Source organism: Lepidochelys olivacea (assembly GCF_965140295.1).
Source record: "Lepidochelys olivacea isolate rLepOli2 genome assembly, chromosome: 21".
Lineage (NCBI taxonomy): Eukaryota > Metazoa > Chordata > Testudines > Cheloniidae > Lepidochelys > Lepidochelys olivacea.
This window is the reverse complement of record NC_140431.1, coordinates 17,382,261-17,388,441: the sequence shown is the minus strand read 5'-3', so window position 1 is coordinate 17,388,441 and position 6,181 is coordinate 17,382,261.

Here is a 6,181-nt window from a genome sequence, read left to right as displayed (position 1 = left end):
TTTCTAAGGTGTCGAGTGCACGCATTTGTGCTGTTCAGGGCACCAACGTCTATGGGTGCAGAGCATGACCGTTGTTCTTACCTTGCAGTGCAGAATGTCAAGGGAGGAAACCAGGATCCACTGTTTTCCTTGTCATGGGGAAGGAACTGACTCTAGCTGGAACTTGGTACTAGTATTCCCAACATGCATTGCTGGTGTGGGCTCCAGGACATGACTGGGTTGAGATGCGAACTATGCACCGAAGCGTTCTCCAGCAGGACCATCTGCTTCTGTGTCAGTTCCAGGAGCTGCTCCTGCATGTCCCTGTCTCTCTCACGGCTGCCCCTTGGCAATTCTCTGTCCTTCTCTGTGAGGAGACCTTCTCTCTACATCTGTGCCTTCTTAACCCTCTTCTGAGATGCAGACACAAGGTCCCCAAACATCTCATCTCTCGTCTTCCTTTTGCTGCCCTGAAGATTTGTTGGGCAGTTAGAGGTTGAAAACGCTCCTGGCCGGTGTTCGGGGGGCATGGAGGGGCGCCAGGTGTGGGAGCTGCGAAACAGGAAAAGTAGTTATTGTACTAATTCCAGTCTCCATGGCAACAATGAGAAAACGTTGCTGTCTCACCACTCCTGTCGCCTCTCCCAGCCTGGGGCGAGCTTGGAGATGGTAAGATGTTTGCCACCTCCCCTTGCCGTCCGATAGGACCCCATACCAATCCTGGGTCGCTGGTAGGCTGTTGGGGTTGGATAGTAAGTTGGGGGTGGATAGTAAGGCTAAGGGGTTGGATAGTAAGGCTAAGGGGTGGCAGTGGGGGACAGGTTAGTAACTTCACGTGCATCTGATTCACAGATTCATAGATTCCAAGGTCAGAAGGAGCCACTGATCATCCAGCCTGACCCCTGTAGAACACAGGACAAAGAACTGCCCCAAAAGAATTCCTAGAGCCGATCTGTTAGAAGACATCCCATCTTGATTTAAAATGGTCAGTGATGGAGAATCCACCATGACCCTTGGTCAGTTGTTCCAATGGCTAATTACCCTCCCTGTTAAAAACGTATGACTTATTTCTGATCTGAATTTGTTTAGCTTCAACTTCCAGCCCTTGGGTCAGGTTAGACCAGGGGTCGCAAACACTTGACCCGCAGGCTGCATGCGGCCTGCAGAGGTCTTTCCTGCGGCCTGCCATAGCTCCCCTCACCCCACACCTCCGCAAGCGCACCGCGTCCCCGCTCCTCTGCCTACCTCCCAGTGCTTCCCGCCACCAAACAGCTGTGGCATGCTCAGGGGAGGAGGTGGAGAAGAGGCGGGGCCAGGGTGGGGATTTGGGGAAGGGGTTGGAATAGGGGCAGGGAGGGGACGGAGACTTTGGGGAAGGGGTTGGAATGGAGGCGGCGCTGGGGGCAGAGGGAGGGGCTTTTGTATCTTTGTATGAAAAAGGTGTCGGCGATACAGCCCTCGGACCAACGTACCAATCCTCACGTGGCCCTCGTGGCGATCTGAGTTTGAGATCCCTGGGTTAGACCTTTCTCTGCTAGATCAGCTGGGCAGCAGGTTACTAATTACATTTTTGAAGCCTGTCCCTACCTTGGAGGACGTTACCCTGAGGTGTGCTACCAAGAGACAGAGAAGGCACTAGGCAGGCCAGCGCGATATGCAGCGTTGCTAGTCACTAGAATGGTCCCCTGCGTAAGTTGCTACCTATGCAGGCAGCCCTGAGAAGGCTGTGTTGCCTGGTAATGAGTGCGCCAAAAAGCACTCTTTGCTTTAGCGTCTCTAACAGCTAACGACCAGCACAAAACGCACTGCAAAATAAACAGACTTCTGCAGGAATTATTCTGAACCAAGGAGTTAACAATGCAGCGAATCTGAGCTAGCCCAGTGCCCTCTCATCTCTATGAATTTTGAACTGTCTCACTTTGGGAGATATACTTCATCAAACGCTACAGTTGCGGAAAGCTCAGAGCATCGCTCAAAGTCAGAAGCAAAGGGCAGTTTTATTTCTCTCTTTCCACATTTGCTGTTTCAATAAACAAGCCTGCATTACAATGCATTAGATTTTTAACCCCAGTGGCGTGTCAGCCGGGGTGGGGAGCAGCGGCTGCACAGGTGGGAGAGGGACAGGGGATGGGGAGTGCTGGCTTGGCCAATCGAGATTTACATTTCAGAGAAACACACACTTCAGGGCTTAAATTCTCCACCATGGATCATGCCAATATGAGCAGGGGAAGGAGAGGCAGATAAAATCTGAGCAGGTTCAGGCTCCTAACTCACAACGGCCCAGAACGGTCGCAGCCGCTGGGTCCTGGAACAAAGAGTTGTTTCACCCCCTGTAAGAGCCCCCTAATTTTTCTCCCCCATGGTGGGAGTCCCTGGCCACGCCCAGTTATCTGTCTTATGTGCCGGTGCCTGTTTCTTAGTCCTTGCAAGAGGAGCCCTGCCCTTTGCGGCTCTTCTTGGGTCTCTTCCACTGAAGGAATCAAAAGGAAAATAAAAGTTCCAGCACCCCGAGAATAACTTCTTCCCAGGGCCACGTCACATGGAAAAGCCCAGCAGTGCCATCTTACTCCAGGGCTGTCTGCGTGGCACTGTTCTAGGAGTACTTCTGGCTGGGTCACTGCCCTGGGAGTTCGCTGCATTCCCCGTAGGGCTGGGGGTGAAGATCTCCTGGATGGGCATCCCCCTGTGGCTTTGGGAGTCGGGTGACCTGTCCCCTGCCCCCCGACCAGCTGACACTTAGCCAGGTCAGCAGTCAGGATGGCTTTGGCGATCAACTGTAGTACTGCGGAAACATGGTGGAGATAGCTGTCCCAAACTGGGCTATATGCGACTCGCTCTGCCAAATAAGCCACAGCGGACTGCTCATGTGGAAGGAGTACATGATCCATTCTTCTCTGAAAGGTCGCCCCTGCCCCGCCACCCAAACGGCATTGTTGGAAAATCATTGGTGCAGTGCAAAGCACGAGGCAAACATGGTCTTTTCCCTGGATCCCGAAGTCAAAGGGGATCTGCCAACCCCAGGGGGCAGGGCGTCACCCAGCCTCATTCTGACCCCAGCCCCACAGCATTTCTGCCTCATTCCCTCTCCACCCCCCAGCCCAGCTCTGCCCTCATTCCCTTTCTGCCTTCAGGCCATTCCTGGTAAAGCCAGGAGGGGAGGCAGGGGATGCAACGGGAAAAGTTGGGCACCATGGAGCTAGATAGCTCCCTAAAGTTCATGGCATCCCTCAAAGTCTCGTGCCTATGCGTTCTGCAAGCACAAACTCCACCACCCGGACCCCCCTACGGGATTCCGGCTTCAGCAGCCACCAGCAAAGATCTTCTAACTTCTGGGCTACGGTTCGCGGGCACGCACCTGGAGGTTACGCCTCCTCCCAGAACCGCCCTCAGTCTTGGGCTGCTACCAAGTCAAGTTCCCAGTAGGTGGTTTGAACCGGTCCTGACACATGGGGCACCACCAGCATGGCCCAGTGCTCCACCACCCACCCTGCGGTGATGCCAGCCGCCCAAAAGCGGGGAGAAGCGCTCGGGCCTTGTCAGCGCCCAGCTCAGCCAGCACCCCCTCGGCCGGGGGCTGGAGCGCTGGTAGCTTCTGTTGCACCAGGCTCTGTTGTTGCTCCTGTTGGCGTGTGGCTAATTCTCTTACCAGCGGCTGCACCAGGTGTTGCTGGTGCTGTGTGGCGAGTTGCTGCTGATGGTCTATGAGCCGTTTTAACGGCCGTTCTAGATCCACGCCCAGGAGGTTCCTGTAAGAACCTTTGCAGCTTCAGAGCCTCTGTACTCCTGCCTTTCTCAGCGGGGCCGACTGAACACCCACATGCTCAACCACTTGTAAATGAGCCCTCTGAGGCTTTTCTCCCTGATGGTGGGAGTCCCTGGCCCCACCCAATTACCTACACTGTGTGGCTTACGTCTAGGCCCCAGCTCCTTAGTCCTTGCAAGGGGGACCCCCATATTTTGCAGGCCTTCTTATGTCTTTTCTAATGGGGGAATCAAAAGGAAGATAAATGATCCAGCACCCCCAAGAATAACTTCTTCCCTGAGCCAAGTCAAAGAGGAAGAGCCCAGCAGTGCCATCTTACTCCAGGGCTGTCAGCATAGTGCTTTTCTAGGAGTCCTTCTGGCTGGGTCACTGCCCCAGGAGTTCACTGAACTCCCCACAGGGCTGGGGATGGAAATATCCCGGATGGTCATTCCCCACCCCCCGCGGCTTCAGGAGTCACTCCAGCCATTCAGCTCAGCTGATCTAACCCTGCTCCCCCTCCCCAGCTGGCTGCAGTTTCCTCCCTTTTAAAAGTCTTCTCCCTACCACACAGGATCAATAGACCTGCCAAACAGGGAGACTCTCTGCAGCCTTCCTCATCCATGTGGGCATCTATACACCCCATCATATATCCCCACATACAGCTGTGTTGTTATATAGGCCACAATAGGGACTGGCAGAGCTCCCCACCCCAGCACTGGCAGGCTGGGTGCCCATCTGGGTTTCAGGAGCTGTCTCTTCCTCAGGAGTTGCCTCAGGCTTTTGCCTGGGGAAGAGATCCTGGCTCTCCAGGGAAACCTCTTCCACATCAGGGTCCTGGTTGGGATCCTGGCCGGCCCGTAGTGGGTTAGTTGTCGTTTCTCCCCCTCTGGCTCAGCGGAAGGCCACTCCGCCTCACTACTCCCTGGGGCACCACCCACTCTCAGAGGATTAGCAGGTCAAGCGCCAGGGCCAGAGGCCCCTTTGGCGAGGCAGAGCAGGGCAGCAAAGTGGTTGGGGTGATTCTGACCCTCAGGCAAGGTGGAGCACCAAACAGTCTCTGGGTTTAGGCCCTGAGGCAGGGAAGAGCAACGTCCTGGCTCAGGCGTATGGCAGATAAATGCAGGTCTCTTGACCTAAGGTGGAGAGGCAGCAACCTCAGGGGTTGGGTTAGCAGCAGGGGGTAGGGAGACCCAGGCCCACCCTACTCCACCCGGTCCCAGCCCTGGGCCCAACAGTGGCAGAGGGTCAGCAGGGATCCCACGGCAACACGCTGACTCAGGTTCTGACAGCAAAACTGGACCAACATCCGGTTTCCCTGGGCTACTTCCTACTGGAGTCTGGGAGGGGGGTTCCGTAGGCATGGGGTCCTCCATCTCAGCGGGGTACTGGGCTGTCGGCATTCCCGTGCACTCCTCGCCACTCTCAGCTTCCTCCGGGGTCAGGGTGCTCCTCAGCTGGGGAGCTGGGCCCGGGGGTCTGCAGCAAGCTTGGGACATTCATCTCCTGCTCAGGCTCCACTGAGCTAGTGGCCCCATACCCACCTTTTATACTTCCTGTCCCGCCCCTTAGCTTCCAGCAGGAGGGTCAGGCCTGGCCTGGCTCCGCCCACCACGTCGCAGAGAGCAGCTCCTCCCCCTCTGGCTCCGTGGGAGGCCACCCTACCTCACGACACGGCCTCTTGGGGGCCTCCAGTGCTGTCCACAGAACAACAGGACGCCTCCGCCTGGCAAAAATCAGGTCCAGCTTGTGATAGGAGGGGCAGGGGCCGGGACCATTCCAGAGGCCTGGTTGCCCTTGCCTGTGGAGTGACCCCAGAACTTGTCCTGGGAGTGACCCCTGTCCGTCACTGGATTCGATACAGACTTGTATATCTGGGTACTCTGACGGTAGCTGCTAAGGCAGGACTAGGCCATCTCCCCAGCTCACAAGGAAATCCATGATCTCTGCACGGCTCCCTGAGGGGTGCATGTGGCATGGCTCCTGCACCACTGAGAGGGGTACGTGACTCTGGCCGTGTGTGCACTGACAGGGCACAGGTGATGGCAAGCCAGTGTTTAAACTGGGAGGGGACACCCAGTCAATGCCAGAGTAGTAGAAGGTACGGAGGTAAAAAGACAGGCCAATCCAGATGCAAAACAGTGCAGTGTGGGATAGTAGTGGGAGGACTGCCAGAGGCAGAACTGTTCATTCAAAATACAGATATGTCCACACAGACCTGTGCTGGACTAACTCATCTCAAAATGGACTCAATCCACTTGCAAAATGGATTAGCCAATTTGCAAAAAGTGGCCAGATAATTAAAAAGAAAAAGAAAAGAAAAGACAGATTGTGTCAGACGGACACTGGCCATTTTAATCCAAAACAATAGTTAATGTGTGTGTGTGGGGCGGGGGGGACGGACGGGGACCAACCTGTGTAGAGAAGCTCTTGGTGTTTGTCTGGCTGTTAGTACGTTTC